The sequence below is a fragment of the Nymphaea colorata genome, chromosome 6, assembly GCF_008831285.2.
Source record: "Nymphaea colorata isolate Beijing-Zhang1983 chromosome 6, ASM883128v2, whole genome shotgun sequence".
NCBI classification, from domain to species: Eukaryota; Viridiplantae; Streptophyta; class Magnoliopsida; order Nymphaeales; family Nymphaeaceae; genus Nymphaea; species Nymphaea colorata.
The window spans coordinates 21340651-21358541 of NC_045143.1; the positions used below are offsets into that span (position 1 = coordinate 21340651).

The following is a 17891-nucleotide window of genomic DNA, read 5'->3' on the forward strand; positions in this document are numbered from 1 at the left end:
TGAATACTCAATTCGTCACAACCGAAGGTCAGCTTGCAAATCTTTTTACCAAACCATTGTCTCAGCAATGATTCAGCATGTTGGCTTAATCCTTCGGTTAAGGGGGGATGATAACACACCAACTCACTCCAGAAAATCAGGTGCATCTTCAACAGTTCATAACTCCAGGAGATCAGGCATGGATCATAACTGCAGGAAATCTGGCGTAACTAATATGTCAGAAAATAAAATAAGCCACGAGAGTCAAGGAATTAAAACACATCTTGATAAGGCTCCAGCAATAAATCAGTATTCCAGCAAATTAAGAGCAATAAATATGGAAGCAAAGCCAATCGGACAAGCAACAAAAATGCCTCTTCACGATGATGAAAGATTTTGGGAGAATGTCAGTTTCTCCTATTCAAAACCAAAAAGAAATTCAAGCAAACAGACTGTACGCCCATGGAAACTGATTCAAATTCGAATCAGGCATAGCAATGTATAAATACTGTGCTAAGGGAACCAGATCATCATGAAATTGATGACTGAGTTGTGGAGTTGGAATTTTTCTTCCGAACTACATTAATTTCTTTTGTTCATCATCTTCATCCTTCTTTCTCTTTTACACAATTAACTTTATGCCAAAGTACTTGACAATGTTAGAGCGGCAGAATGCAGCATTTTCAAAGATCAGAACGCAGTATCCTGCGAACTAGAGTCAAGAAGAGCAATCTTGCTCTCTGTCTCCCTCTTGGGTAACACGTCTATTTTTATTTTTCTTTAGTCCATGTCTTAATTGATGAAGTTTCTTCAAGAATTCGTGTGGCATCTATGGATTTTCCTTGGCATATTTATGAACGCAGGAAAATTGGTCTCATTTCATACCCTCTTGTTGGGTTTTCCTAGGGTAAAAAGGCATGTCCTGGAGAGTTCCATTTGTTTGTTAGGAAATGGAATTAATTCCTGTTGTGACTTGAAGAATTAAGAGTTTTCAGTGGAAAGGTAAGCTACTTAAATCTGTTTGTCAAGTGTAGTTTCCTGAAAGACGATTTCAGTTTTGATATTTGAGCTATTTCTTTTTGTATAAAAAGTTTGTCCACTGTACAGCTGTGCCAAACACTTGAATATTGAGCTGCAACCTTGGGAAGATTGTATTTATGGTTATGGTATATTAAATGTAAAATACTTAGTCATCAGTGTTTAACCACCGATAATATTCGCATGTGAAACTGATTTATTAGCAAGTAGCTTATGATGCAGACTCTTTACAAGTGGTTGTTTACTGTTTAAGCATTGTGCTTTCAACGGCCAAAGACTAAAATACCACTTCTTCTTTTCTCTTTGACTTTCTCTCTCACATTTCTCTTGGAAAAATCAAATGGTCACGTGCCTACCAATTTCTCTCTTTCTAAATCAGTCTTTTTTCATTTTTTTCCAAGATATCAGCTATTTCCATTTTTTTTAACGGCCAAAGACTAAAACATAACTTTTCTCTCTTTGAATTTCTCTCAAACTTTTATCCTGTAAAAATCAAATGGTCAAGTGCGTACCAATTTCACTCACTCTCTCTCTATCTCTATCTCTCTATATATATATATGTATGGAAAAAGCAGAGAGGGAAAAAGAGAATGAATCTCGAGTTCTTTTAATATGAAAATTTGATTGTATTAATCTTTCATCTCATCCTCCTCCTTATATATCAAAATTAAACAAAGGGAGAAAAAGGCTGGTATACCAATAAGAATGACTTTGAGAATTAGTGGAAGAGCAGCCTGCTCATGGTTTTCATTCATTTGGCTTTTTTTCTAAAAGCAGCCACATAGATGTGTTTGAGATGTTTTAAGAAATGTTGAGTGTTTAGTTGTATAAATTAATTTATAACTTGAAAAGGCTACATATTTTTTATTCTTATAAATGTTGATCTATTGCAATGGACGTTGGTGATTTCTTTGTCTTGTAAAATTGGAAATTCCGGACGTCGAGTGCTTATTTTAATCACTAAATAAATGGCCATATGTTTGCGATATAGAAGAGTTTTGACAAAATATAACTATAAAATTTGTAAAATAAAGCAAATACTGTTAAGCAGTCGGTGGGCAAAAGAAGGGTTTCTATTAAGAAATTGAAAATGTGAAGGCACTTTTCAAAATTACAGCAAGTTATCAAGGACGACATGAAAATTTTCTATAATAACCCCGCCAACCCTAAGGTTCACCCAAAATTTCCTGCAAAAAGCAAGAAGATGGGAAGAGAGAGAGAGAGCATCAGAGCACTGACACGTAGACCAGGGCGGTGGGCCGAGCCGCCATGGGGTACCCGGGACCCAGGCCAGCTGACACAAGCAGCCTTGCCGATTAGTAATTTTTTTTGTCGGTCTTGTTTTTAAAATTATTTTGAGAGCCTGAGATTGATTGAAACTTAGGTACTGATCATATTTGGTGTGTATGAATTTAGTTCTTTCTTGCTCTTCTTTTTCGGTGTCCTTCATCTCAATCGACTGATTGAGTTGATAAGCCTAGTAGTTGTTTCTTGCTTGATCTTTTTCGAGAAACTCTGTTGAAGAATGTTTGGGATTTCTAGGTCCGTTGGGCTTCAGGTGACTGGATTTGTGGAAGACCATTCAGTATGCCCATGGATTGGATGTATTCATGATTGTTTTGTTCCTTCTCGTTCTAATTTCTTGACATGAAATTTTTTTTCCAACTTCGTCTGTTTTGGTGTGTAACTCTGGGATTTCTGGTTGGATTGTTGGTTTCGGTGATAGAGTTGCTGGATGATCATTTAGTGTGTGATGCATTAGAATTTTCAAATTCTCCTTTGGATTCACACTCTTGAATTCATTGATGTTGTCCGTTTTTGTTATAGCTTTGTGCATTGTTTGTGCCATCTTCCATGGATTGATCACTCAATCTCTATTCAATATGTTTGTTCAGGAGAGGACCGTTTGTCTTTGATAACGTCATGTCTTGTGATCTGTTCCTCTGACATTTTGTTTGACAATCTTCTTAGGGCTGGCAGTGAATATTGCAACTTTCTGCTCTCTCTCTCCCTGAAATTTCTCCCAGCTCACTTGGTGATTATTTAGTGCCTTATCCACTTTCAAATAACTTAGTGGGCAAAATGTGATAATTCCAAAATGGCAAGAAAGCAACATTTTTAGATAGATGAAGGCAGAAACCCGGGAAATACTTAAGGAGTCAAGAAGAGCAATCTTGCTCTCCGTCTTACTCAATGTAAACCTTCTCTATGTTTATTTTTCATTAGTTCTTTCATAATTGAAGTTTTTTCAAGAATTGTATGGCATCTTGGGTTTTCCTTGGCATTTTACGAACTTCATAAAATTTGTCTAATTGCTAACCCTCTTTTTGGTTTTCCTTGGGTAAAAAAGGGTGTTTCGGAGATTTATTTGTTATGAAATAGAATTAATTCTTGTTGAGATTGAAGAATTAGGATTTTTCAGTGGATAGGTAAGCTACTTAAATGTATTTGCTGAAATCCCTTCCTGATTTCAGTTTTATATTTGAGTTATTACTTTACTATAAAACGTTTTTCAATCGTACAACTGTGGCAAATAATTGAATATTGGTTGCAGTCTGGGTAAACTGTCCTTTATGGTTATGGATGTTAAATGCAAATACTTGGTCACCAGTGTTTAAACAAACTCAAGGTTCTCATGTGGCAACTGATTTATTATCTAATAGCTTATGATGCAGACACTTTGTTTTTGTTGTCATCATTTTCAACGAATGTGTGAGCAATACCATTTTATGATGGCATTGCAAGTGGGTGTTTCTGTTTTGGCAAAATATAACTATAATGTTTTTTCAACTGTTATGCACATAACGACTTTTGATCCTACCATGACTCACATCGGTCAGGACCATCTAATATCACAATAGGCCCAGTCCTCTTTGTAGTTGAAAGGTTAACTTCTTTCTTGAAATGGTTGATCCCTCCCTGCACTTGTTGAGCATGTGAAAACCATTTTGAATTCTAATTAGATTTTACTTTTTGTTTCAATTATGAAATCAAGATCACAATTTTTACCACATCTACGTCCTGATACGACGTCCCAACAACCAAATAGATACACCCTTTGCCAGACCAAAGAAAAAACCATTGTTCAAGGCATCTTATGGGGGTTTTCCTTTTCACATATGAGGGACTCTGGTCATTTCACATTAACAAAATCAGTTCCCACTTACTCCCCTGGCCTTTCCTAGCCACTCTTCGTCTCGGATCCCTCCTCCCCACCCCATCTGGTGGGCACCATGGCCAGCTGCTCCACCCATCGGCCGGAGTCGTACTTGCTCTACTGATGACCATGCGTTGAGTTTGAACGACCAAGTTCACCATCGACAAGATGACTTCTCGGCCTTTGATCAGCTTGGTATTTTAGTGGTGGTTGATTTGCATCCCAACCTTCGCTCTTAACACTTTCTTGTTAAACAAAAGGCCTCTTTGGTTCTTGGTCCATATTTATCAGCTTATCAAGTAATATTACTAACCCAAATCATGAGCTTTTCTTGGAGTGAATCCACTTAATTTCAGACCATCCATTTTAAACACTGTTTCACAAGTGTTAATCCAAAAACTATTTTGTTGGCCAGTCAAGTTAAGGGCCAGTCAAAATATTTGCCAAAAAAATGGTACCGAATTGGTCAATCTCCGTGAGAATTGAAAAGGAATGAATATTAAAAGTAATTGGAAAATGATAATATAAAACAAGAATTGCACTATTTAGAATGAAGTAATTTTCATCTCAGATGTATATATACATTTTATCTATTTTGTAATTTTTTTTATAGTTAAGACAGGTGTGTTCCTCCTAGACGCACCATAATCATTAATTTTGGTCTTCTTATTTTCAATCATTGCTTAGTACTAAATTGTAGCATGAAAATGACAAAAGAGGGGCTTGGCCCGGTCCAGTTAAATTTTAATAAAAAATATATAAGAAAAATATTATATATATGCATTTATTTATTTAAAATTAATTAAAAATTGTCGAGCCTGGCCAAGCCGGGTGCCCAATTCTATCTAGACATAATGTGTGTGCCATTATTGCATTTTACATCTTGATTTTTTACATTACCTGGTGGTTGATTTCTAGAATAAGTCTATGTTGTTATCCCCGCCTGTTTGATTGTCACATCAAGATTGGGTGTTTTTGAAGCCGACGCTTTGTGCCTGTGTCAAAACAATAATTTGATCAGGACAGTATTTTACTGTGTTCTCGATTTTCCAGTACCATAAGGAAAGCTTGAATTTTGGACGACAAAGCCTTGCTTCGAATGGCCTTTGATTTTTCAGATACTACCTATTGAAAAGTTAGCTTATTTTTATTGAAAAAAAATGTGATAAACCTTGTACTTTAATACAAGAATATGTTGTTATAGCTGCAAAATTGTCTGCAAATATGATTGAACAAACCAGCAGACTTGATATATACATCATTGGACCAATCTGTAATGTGTCCGAACCGTGGGAGTGAAGCATTCCGTGTCCCAACCACGGAATCAAAACGAACTCCGTGTCCTAACCACGGTTGATCTATTTCACTTATTATCAGTGCTTCCATGGCATTCTCTTATTGTTTCAGCTCCACCTTGATCGTCCGATTCCAGTGCTGCAAACTCTCTGCTCAATACCACATGATGTAAGAGTGGTTTAATAGAGGTGGAAATTTATGAGGATCTATCCATACTCACCTTTGGTATTCTGAGTTCGTGCTCATGACCGTGGTCGTTGGCTGAGGAGGTCATTCGTCTTCATTCTTCTCTTTGTGCACTATGGTAGGAGCCAGTATAAGTCTTATATATTCATTTTTATGCTTGAGCATGTGCATCTGAAGGCTAGTATTACTTCAAAACTCCAACAGTTGGTATTAAAGACAAGTTCTACACTCCTGTGTATCATGTACTGTTTGTTTGTTATTGAGAGAGAGGACGGCAGATTGTCACTGGCCATTTTGAAACTCTCGCTCTCGCGCTCTTGCACACTCTCTGTCCCTGCATTCCCTCTCCCTCTTGTAACTCTTTAGTATTTTAAAATAAAATAAGAAGGGGTTGCTAGCGAGGTTGCCTGGACAACAAAGAATATTCTCATTAATAAGAGTGGTGATGTAGAAGCTACAGAATAACTAAAAAGAGTAAAAGCTTCATAATAAGTCTATCCTCTCCTCGCATTCTTTTCTATTGGTGGGGAAAGAGCATGAAAAAAAGAGATTCGGCACCTGTGGCTGTGGCCAGGTTTCGTGGTACCTGTGGCTGTATCTTCAACTCAAGCCTGACAAAACAAAAGAGAAGAAACCAATCCACGTTAGTCACATCATCCAAACATGAGATTCTGCATTCTCAGCAGAGGCAACAAAAAATCAAAAAAAAAAAAAAGAAAACCACAATTGAAACAACTGAAAAGATGAAGGAAACCCTACGTTCCTTCTGTCACATGTGACAATCAAGCAAATCAACAACACATGAGAAATCCAGACATTAATCCACAGAATTAATGCCGGAGCTAATAAATATGTTGGGCAAAATGTGAGGGTCAAAGTGAAACAAAGACATTAATCCACAAAAGAAAACAACTAACATGCGGCCACCTTAAACAAAAATTTCAAGAAAAAGCCCATATCCCCCTTAATATGCGGCCAGATTTCTCAAGCTCTTCCTTTGCCTTCTACCAAGAGTTGGTCACCTGTGCATCCCCTATTCTCGCACTCATCCAATTGATCTGGCTGCAAGCAGATTACATTTCATGGCCAATTTAAGAGTGAGACTGGCCAGATTCTAATTAATTTTTAATATTTCTTGAAATTTTTATTAACCATATATTTTCACTTATTTTCGACAAATATTGGAAAACCAAACTCCTATTCGATTGAGTGAACCAGAAATTCGGAGGCAGAGGAGATGAACAACAACATGACGATGGTGAGTGAGCAACCAGCAAACTGAGCAAGGAGAAATGCCAGAAAACGAGCAACAAAGCAGGTGAATCATGGATTTTTTGATGAAACAGAAAAATTTGGGAAGCAATGACAGAGTTGAGGAACCTTTCTTCTTCTTCGCCTCTTCTGTCAGCGACAATCGGTCATTGTGATGGATGCTTGACATCAGTGCATGCTGCAATGGCAAGGGCCACAGGGATGAGCGGAAGGTGATTTTCGCCAAAAGGGGGCGAGGGATTGGCTTTATTGTCACAAGTAACATGTCTTTTTTACGTTGAGAATTCAAAGGATCTACAAACCGATCCTAATGGCTCGATCCTAATTCCAGTTTCCAACATTTCTTGTAGTGAGTACTCACCGGTGGAAACCATGATGGATCGGGAGGGAGAGAAAGAGAGAGATAATATAGAGGCAGAGAGAGAGGCGATGCATTAGAGGCGATTTGGTCTAAGACCCTAAAAGGCAAGAAGGAAGTTGATATGGAAGAGCAATCAACACACACGAGGGTAGCACGAGAGAAATCCAACCGACATAATCTGCCTTTTTAAGACATTATGTCCAAACAAGAATCTGAAGCCTCCAATTGATGTGGTTATAGAAAACAGAACTTTCCAACAGCATATCCAACTAATCTTTCTGGAGTACTAGAAGGCGCAAGTAAAAGAAAGACGCCACAGCGAGATGAATAGGAGCAAAATGCAATCATTCCGACCTCTCTGTTTTGTCATGCATTCAATCTTTTGTTGTTTAAAAGAATGGCAAATCCTACATTTACATTACGCTTCTGCAACTTAACTGGTGGGTTTGAGGGGAGAAAGAGAAAGAGAGAGAAAAAAGGTGGAAAAGGTTATCGCGCAACTGTGGTTCACACAAATATGCAAATGGCTTGGGTGGGAAAACTCATTCTTGTCCTGACCAAATGTAGAGGTTATTCTCTACAGTTCTCATCCTAAAGTATTGGTCGTAGGGCATAAACAAAATATTGTAGTGACAGTGTGCTAGCATGAATTGTATTTGTACATGCCTGCAGTTGAGACACTATTTCTTGTTTAGATAGTCTATCAAAACTGGGTTCTGAAATGCAATATATATTATGTTGTGACCATCATGAAATATACATATGTGACATTATGCATAGTATCTTAATATGGAGATGGTTAACATAGTCATGCCCACCTCTCCGTTTAACATGTAAATTTGACAATAGAAACTCTTTTTGCAGACACATTTTATTTGAATGAATAATAAAACGAATCCTATAGTTGCTTTATTGCAATCTGGTTTGTTTTACTATTTATGACCTCTTTGAAAACGTCTTTTTATCGTAAAACCAGTTCATATAGTATGATTGTTGCATTTAATTTTTTGGAGTGCTTCTTGCCTACTTGTAAGCATGTTATTACTTGAGTCTATCATAAAATAAATCATGTAGTTGTGTTATCGCATGATTTTTTGTTCTTATCGCATTCTTGTAAACCCAAATTAATTTTAGGATATCATAAAATGAATATTCATTTGCATTATTAGAATCCATTTTGTTGACTGCTTATTGCCTTTTATTAAGCACCATGTTATCGTAAAACCAATCCATACAATGATATTATTGCTTTTAATTTTTCTAAGTTTTATTACATCATTGTAAACACTATTTTATTTGACCTATTGTTTTTGTACACAAATCCTACAATTGTGTAGCAAATATAGTAGGCTCAATCAAGAGCTCGGAGTGCCTTGTAATTTGCAACCCAGATTCACACCCAACCTGCACCTTATTGATTTCAATTTTTTTTATCAAATTCGATATTATAAATATATTATGATAATAAATTAATAATTATAATAAATAACCTCATTGCACTGCCACACCACAATTTTTTGAGATGTATCGCACTGGTACCGGCACTGACACCCATACCCCGCGCACCGGTGACATAGCAAAACACCCTCAAAGAAAGAAATGTAGAAGAAACTTGAGGGGGTGAGAGAAAGAAAAAATAATACTTGTTGTTGTTGGTTTTACTGCCGCTGCTCAAGCTCCGGTGTGCTCACCGATCGCCACAGATAGCTGGGGACTTTTTGTTGCTCAACATAAAGCCCTTACAAATAGAAGGCAACGAACAAGATTCAAAGAGTGAGGAGAGATAAAATGGGAGAAGGAAAGAGAAAGAAGTCTACAAAAAGCTACTTATACTTGTCTTGGGAAATTTGATGTTGACCCATTGTTTTCTACACAATTATAGTGAAGACCCTTTTATTTTTTCAATTATTATCCTACAACCTTTTGGGTTTCAGTAGGGGTCTGGTTGACTCGCACTTTGTAAAAAAATAATTTCAGGACCCAACCAAGAAAGATTTTAGTTGCACAGAGTAAAGTAAAGACGATGTTCAGAATGTCTTATACATGCAGCTCTCACTGCATTACAAATCGTGCTCCTTCATGATAAAATTCATTGTAACGTAACAATTACATTATAGAATGTAGCTGCATGTGTATACATCAATATTGAAGATCTATCTCACTACAGAAAGTCCCCGTACATTGGATTTAAAAATAGTTTAACACAGTTTTTTTTAATTGAACTATAAAAAAGTAACGTATATATGTTTTCCCAATCACTACATTCGACGTCAATGTATTTAAATCTAAAACCAAACCAACAATGTTTTCAATGTTAAGAGACACTGCTCCACAAATTAAATGAGAAAAATAAGACAACTCCTTTTGCGAAACACCAAATGTCCACCCAACTTTTCCTTCTATTTTTCAAACAAACGCTTGATTGCATCAAAAGTATTGAAGTAATCACCCAAATGATGAAATTATCCCTTCAGGTGAGCAGGATTTTACCCACCGCCTGAAAGAAGGCAAAGCACTAAAAAATATTAGTCACCCAAATGATGAAATTATCCCTTCAAATTGAAAATATTATGAAGAAAATAAAACTAAAAAAAAAATTGCTAATTAATGGCTTCCGTACAAACTCCAAAATTATATAGATCAAGATTGTGGGGACGAGTTTAAGTAGAAAGATGTAATCACTAATAGCTATATATATATATGTAAAAGTATTCTGGATCTTACAACCAACATGAGCTATTAAGTGAACCAAGTTGAAGAGTACGGTTTCAAAAATGTCAATGACTGAAAGCGAGATATATATGTAAAAAAGTATTCGGCGTTTTTGATGTGGCAACATGCAGGATTGATTATGGAATTTTGCCTCTAAGGCAAGATTTTTGTGGAAAAATCACGCATATAAAAATTAAGGAACTAGGATATAGAACCAAAGGATCATTCCTTGTTTGTTGAAAACTGCAAACACAAAACTGAGGATGTTTTTCCTTTGTTAACTAAAATTAATTTTAAGTCTAATACTTGGATAGAAATAAAACAAAAGAATTAGTCAACCAGTAAAAATAAGCCAAAGAATTAGCCAACATGTAGAACTAATCCGAACACATTAAATGAACCAAAGGAAGAATATCATTTTGTTCTGCATTGTATGAAAGCTGGGAACATCATGAAAGGTGAAATTGGCTTCTTTTTTTGGTTGGCAATCGCCATGATTTCTTGATGTATAGATACATCTTTCCAATGATGTCTTTCAATATGTGGCTTCATTTTCTTTCCCCTTAGTGCATTGACTTGTAAGGAATAGATCCGCGAGCATATCTTTGATTGATTGGAACTAGAACTTGCTAGGAGAAAGGTGTGGATATTTATCCATACTGGTGATTTTTGTGGCAGGTATATATGCCCTATCGTGGATTTTTGTCATCGTTAAATCGTATGTATACTGGTGATTGTTAAGTGTTAACACCCATATATGTCTTCACTACTATAAAACTTCAACGGTTGTTTTTTTCACCAGTAAATCGTGTCGTAACCAGTACCAAAGAAAGAAGCACATATTACCACTATTATTTGAAGCAAGCACACATTATTACCACTTTAATTTACTTTTTTCTCAACAACATGGTAAGATTTAACCAAGGTTGTATGTCAAATTAAACCATGTCAAATTTACCATGTTTTTATACTCATCAGGACTCTGCAGCTGACAAACAGTCTAAAGTTACCTCTAACAAACAATGTATCTTAATCACATATATATGTACATGTTTTGGACATTAATTGAGATGGCCAAAAATCCAGTTCAAAATCCATTTTGTTGGTAGATGACAAGTACTGTTTCTTTTTTAAATTCATGGCAAGTACTGTTCTCAAGAAATTGAAAGCAATTGAATAACCCACAAATTTTCAGGACTTGTTTTCTAATGACTCAATTTCAGCAAGTGACCAGAAGGCCCATCCTACCCTTGGGCCTACACTATTACCAGCACAAAGATCAGAGAGGAAAGATCTTGTAGAAGAAAATATAAAAAATAAAGGCTGTAAATGAAAAGCTGCTAACTAACAGGTAAAAACTGAATGTTTTGGCTCAGCCTTTCCAACCTCTTGATCCTAGAATGCAGTCCCAAACTGAAACTCAACCAGTCACATAGGCAAACATAAGGTGCAGTGCACATGCAAGTGGAAGCAAGAAGTCCATAGGAAATACTGAAGAAGTTTCTTCAGAACTGTCTGTTTCACAATTTTAATGAAGACTGGAAAATATAATGTCATTTAAGGCTACTTCTCCAAGTTAACATAAAAATAATCAACTATGAAACTGTTCCTTTACAAATTACAATTTTTCAATGACATAAGACTTGTTTATAGGGAAATATTGACTCGTTATAGAAAATATGACATCCTTTTAAAGTGCCCCTCCCACAATTAAGGAACTGAGTGTCAGAACTACCTAGGACTAATGAATGGTTATGGAAGACTGATTTTTTTTTATCCTACCTCTACTGAGGAACTTCAAGACTGATGACCTTAAAAAAATTCACTCTCTGTGGATCCTGGCAATGCAATGTGATTGGACCCTCATGTTGGTCTGAATGAATCAGCCTTTTAGAAGAGGGTGAGTCAGGGCCTGCTACGAAAGAGCAGAGCAAGTTACAAGTCTCAGTAGGACACATATTTTTATTACTATAGGTTAGGTGAGGTTACCATTATCCTTTTTTTGGTGATGAATCTTATGTGTCCCTCATAAAGGGAATCTGTAAATTTTTCACGGTTTCAAAACCAAAAAGGCATGGAAGCAGATGAGATGTAGCTCCAGTTCTTCAGAAAAGGTAAGATCTTTGGTGCAAAAAGAATGGACAAATGAGATAACAAAGAAAAATAAATGGCTCCAATTCCTATCTCAATTTATTTTAATATACCACATATATAATCATCATTCACATTATCGATTGACAAGAATTTTCAGCAATCAGAAAATCCAAATGCAGTAATGTTTTTCAAATAGATGAATTTTTTGTACGACGAAGGGTTTTAAAAATATTGAAAAGTTGTTTGACGTAATAAAATGATTGACAGACACCTGCTTCATTAATTGAAGAAAAATGTTAAAATCTTGACCAATTTCTATGAATAAAATGAAAAAAAATCACATTTTGTACATACACTCTACCTGGGCCTTTTATTTATTAATATTGATACTTATAAAATAGATGAAAATATTGAAGAAATTGTCAAAAAGATGTGGCCCACAAAAATCTTTCTATTCAGGTATTTTCTTTTTATTAGGGTAAAATGGTCTTTTTCATACTTAAAAACAGTGGGGCATGTGCCTATAGGTAATTGTATGAATATAAATGGTTACTTGTAACTTTTCAGAAGACAAATGCATAAAACCTAATCGGTCTCATTAATTATTTGTCCGGTCTAATTTGTCTAGCGACATATATATATGTGTGTGTGTGTGTGTAAAGTGGTGCATGGAATGATGAGTTCGATTCAATGACGGTAGGAAGGTATTCATACTCCGCCCATATACTGCATTATTCGTTCGTTACAAAAGAATCTCATCTTATGCTGATGTACCATCTGGGTTCTTCTCAATGACAAACTATCATTTATTACAGCATATACTAATGGTATCAGCTTGGTTTTGAATTGAAATAACATTGTTGTATTCAATGACATGGATGTCAAAAGAAAAAACATAGATTAGAAAGAAAACCCTAACTCCTAGGTTGGACCACTAATCATTTGTTTGTTGGCAACTTCTTCCTAAATATGCTCAAGTGTTATTCCGTACACTAAGGCATGAACGTGTTTGCAGTACAATAACTAGAACTATGTACAAGACAATCTAGGCATCTAAGCCTTTTGTTACGAGAAACATTACTAAAAATAAATTGATATTCAAAAAATTTCAGATCGTCCTCCAGAGGTTCTTTTATAAGGTGGGATTCTTTATACATAACGAATGATGCAGTATACAAGGTGGAGTATGAATACCTTCCTACCATCATTGTATATATACAAGAAAATCTCTTGTCGAGTGAACCAAATTGACTTTAGACTCTGATTCTTTCAAGCAACTTCTCTATATACCTTCAACTCTTGCAACCTTTCCACAGAAAATAGACAGCCCTCACCTCCATCATCTCTAATTGGCATGGTACTGTCATCTGTCAACAGCTGACCATTGCATCACACGGCTGAGTTTTGTTCCCCCTTAGCGCTGGATGCAGAAGGAACACATTGCCTAAGACATATTTTGGTTGAAAGCCAGGGAAATATTTACTAGAGAATATAAATGTTTTCTTGAGGGTACAAATTATGTTTGTGCTATTCTTTAATCATAATAACCTATACAGGTGATGAACGCAACTGGGACAGTCCAATATCGGTGACGATTACAACTGGTATAGATCTCTAACGATGAGGTAGTTTGCAGCCGTATATACTTATACCAGTGAAATGCCTCGCCGCTAAGGTATTTATACTGGTGTTCTCTAGCACCAGTAGAAATTTCACCACTATAAACCTGTAACAGCATTACCCCCGCTATGTTACCTGAACCCATAATGTAACCACCATGTTATTTGAATCACACAACTCAACACACGTAATGTGCACCTCGAGTGCCTGCCTGTCGCTCATGTCTCTCTCCCTCTACCTCTGTTTTGTAATTAATGCTTGTATTTTTTTTCATTTTTCTATTTCACATTGTTTTTGTTTAATTTTTTTCTCAGCCGCATGGTAGAATTAGATGAAAGCCATAAGTGTTAGTTTATTGAAAGTTGTATGTTGAATGAAATAGTGTAAGTTAATAAATGTTGGATAAAAAATCATAGAGTTTAGTGAATTTATTGAACTTATAACCATTTGACCAAACCGGTGCTCTCATGAGTATGTTGTTTAAATAAACCAAAGTAATGTTTTTTTTCATCTGCAGTACTTATAAGGAATTAAATATTTTACAAACTTTTATGTATAATTGTTGATAACAAATAATTAAACTTTCTCGCAAATAGAAAAACAGTGCCATCCTTCATGTCTGATTTTGACGCCAGAAAAAAATGGTTTTTTTTCTCTTTTTTTAATTTCTGACATGATTTTTGTTGATATAATATGTTAGATTATTTTTGCCATGAAACTTAAGCTTCACTACGCATCGCTTAGCTACACATTGCATCATCAACTTAGTGCATCGCTTCGCCTTGTTGTACTTCACAACAAATCAGTAGTTTCACCTTTTAGGTCCTTCTCAACAACCTCCTCTTGGGGATCTAGGACAAAAGAACTATCAAAGACAGAAGATGAAGACGACTGCAGGCCATCATTGATTGCATCAGTTTGCTGTGTTCTCCCTTGAACAAAACCAGCTTGATTTTGCCATTGAGATTGCAAAGACGTTGATGGGAATGTGGTGCCATGCTCCAATGTAGTCTGTCTAAATGTATTTTCATCCATTCTGCAAAGAAATCTGAATGAGAAATAAAACAACCAGAATCATTATCGCCCATACCTGTATGAAAGCTACTCCACTGCACCTCCTTCATGCTCGCCCGGGTCTGCTTAGAACGCTTAACAGACGGAAAATCTGCTTCCAAATTGTTCAAATGGGCATTGGCACCGGCACATGTGCAACCAACTCTACTGGTATGGCAGACTCGTTGGACTCAACAAGCACATCGGAACTACTCCCTTCTGCAACCTGATTTACTTTCTCTGGTTTGAATTCGACCGAGTTACTGACACTAAAGGAGCCAGCTTTTCCGCAACAGCCTTGTCCACCTGAACTTGTGAATGGTACTCCAATTCACTCAAAGAAAGGTTCGCTAGAGAAGTGTCAGCAGGGGCCCAGTTGATCCCATCGGAATCATTACCCTCCTCTAACTCAGCTGCAGAAGAACCATCGATCCGAAACTCATCATCCACAAGCTTGTCAAAGAAACCTTCATCCGTCTAATCCTGCATAAGAAATGGAGAAGCCGCCACTGATATAACAGAAAGCAGAAAGAAATACTCAAAATGTCAGATCGAAACACCGATAATTTGAATGGCCTTCACTGGAATCTACCTTGACTAACAAAATTAACAGCAACCAAGACGTTAATGGTCCTGGATCACATAACCAAAGGTGATGAATCACAAATCAAACCATAAACAAATCAAAATGAGCAACGAGAATAAATTTCAAAAAAAAAAACTTGTTTGAAAAGGGGAGTCATGACCGTTGTTACACATGTTAGATGAAATTATATCAGAAACCACCTGGATGGCACAAGGAAGACCCTTTTCCCTGTTCCAGAAAACCAGTTGTGGGCCAGAAAAACAAGAAAGGGATAGAGAAATGGCCGGAAAAAAAATTTAAAAAAAAGAGAGGAGAGAGTGATTGATCTTACTGGAAACCAGCCATCGTCGTGCTACCTTCGAGCTCCCCCACCTTGATGAGGGCAGACCGTAGAGGCAGCCTCCAGAGGTAGACGAGAAGATGGGCTAGAAATCTTTCCCCTGTTTCTTGGGTTTTTACACGGTAAAAATGTGTTGCATTTCGGAAAAACCGTTTAAAACGCCGATACTTATCATCTGCATCAAACATGCACTTGGGAAGCGGACTTTCCTTTTATGTTCTTCAAACTTTTATCGGGGTCAAAGAAAAAAATGATCCAAATCCATGTTCACATGTAACTCCCTATCCAATCCGAAACAATAGGAACTTAAGAAAACTGCATCCGCCTATAATATTTAACAAACGAGGTGATAGCCAATGTTTTTTTAGTTTTTTTCTTTAACGAAAAACTAATCTATACCTACCGGTTTGGTTGATGAAGCACATCCAATCTGTCATGCTTGTAATATCCGTTATTAAAATAAAACTATTTTTTAATTTTCAAAGCATTTTTAAATTTAAATTGATTTTTTTATTATTTGAAAAAATACTTCTGTTTTGCGCCGTAAAGTCTTTTAGGTTAGTGCTAACATAAATTCAAAATATGACTGTAACAAAAAAATAAAACATGTTCTGCAGTTCTTATAGCCCTTTTAAGCTATATCAAATGATATTATTCATCAATCTCTATATGCAAATAGAAATTATGTCATAAGAAGGACCAAACACTCTTATCAAATTACATAGGGTTGAAAGCATCTCATTCAACTCAAGATCTGATCGACCAAAAAAGTGCTCAAGTGAAAAGTATGGGAGACCCTCTTATTTGCTGAACAACCCCCTTATTCTACTATTTGTCCTGATAAGATGAGAATTTCCCACATGTATCATTCAAGAAAAAAAATCCATTTTTCACAATGAATTTTTAAAAAAAAAACAAAAAGGATAGCCGTCTCTACATTGGGTAGGAAGAAGACATGTTCGGTTGCTTTGGAAAGTAACTAAGAAATTATTTGTCAATAGTTTGTCACCATTTACTTAAAGGATGGATCCATTAGGAATTTATTTTTTCTTATAAATCGACTATGAATGGAGAGATCTTATAATTCTCTCAAGTAGAATATCTTTGTTTTCAAAAAATTCAGGCTCTACCATTGTAAACCGATCATATCACTATTTTTTTTTCATTTTTGCACTGCATTGATTTACCTCACTCTTTCCAAGAGAACACCCCGACACAGTTGCACCGGCAACATAGCAGCACAATCTTCTTTCTGTAGGCGGCAGATGAGTTCTATCAGCGATTATTTAATGCAACATTAAAGAAAAAAAGCATTCATACAACATTCACACCTATATATCAAAGACGATGTTGATCATAGAAGGGATGCTCCTCTTCCAAGAAGACGTGCAACTTCACCACCTTCCTTCCCAACTTCTTCAGCTCCTCCACTAATAACATGCCCCGGTCCTAGAACATTTCGGCCTCTCATCACCACCATCACCGTGATGTCCGGCAACCCCTCCGCTGGTGGTTTACGTAAGAGGAGCTCCCTGGAACCAACCCCTTGAGGCCAGATAGATCAGCACCTGGCTGGAGGCGAGGACGTTGTGGATGATCTTCCCACTGACAACGTCACCCATGATGGAAAGCTGAGAAAGATAAGCTGAGTCAAGGAGGTGGTGGCAAGCATACGGGGAGGAAAGCCATGGAACTAATTACAAGATTTTTTTTATTGCATTGTTGAAAAGTAATGCTTGTTGTTTTGTGAGTTATGAAATTTTTATCAATATATGATTATTTTAAAGTGGTTTCTATCATATTGTACATTTGTATTTGTGTTCATTCTCATCGATGTGCTAATGAACAGATAGCAGAGAACAATGCATGCTTAGGCTATCCTCCACCTAGACATTCAACCACTAGTTTTATTAAATATATAGGCAAATATTGGTATTGCATGCTATTAAGTTTTAATAACATGAAGTCCCGATAAACATATCTATAAACCTAGCCTACCAAGTGATCATGTAACTTTCTGGCCACAAAGTCAACTGGTATAGTCTGATTACAGATTTGCCACATAAAACCTTAGATGTTTCCAGCGATGATCCCACTCCATAAAAAATGTAATGTCTAAGTGGTTCGGTTGAGTGTTTTTACAGGATTTTTCCTCTTCTGCGAAAGGTAATTTTGCCTTTTTCTGTTTACAAAGAAA

At 36.3% G+C, this 17891-nt stretch overlaps 1 long non-coding RNA gene across 1 annotated transcript; it reads right to left on the bottom strand.

Annotated features, from left to right (window-relative positions):
• Positions 1–13230: 13230 nt before the first annotated feature.
• On the bottom strand, positions 13231–17321 carry LOC116256385 (uncharacterized). Its single transcript, XR_004173103.1, has 3 exons — positions 17026–17321; positions 16882–16946; positions 13231–15251 (listed from the first exon to the last, which is right to left on the bottom strand). It is a non-coding gene; the product is annotated as an uncharacterized LOC116256385 (long non-coding RNA).
• Between the last annotated feature and the right edge of the window lie 570 nt (positions 17322–17891).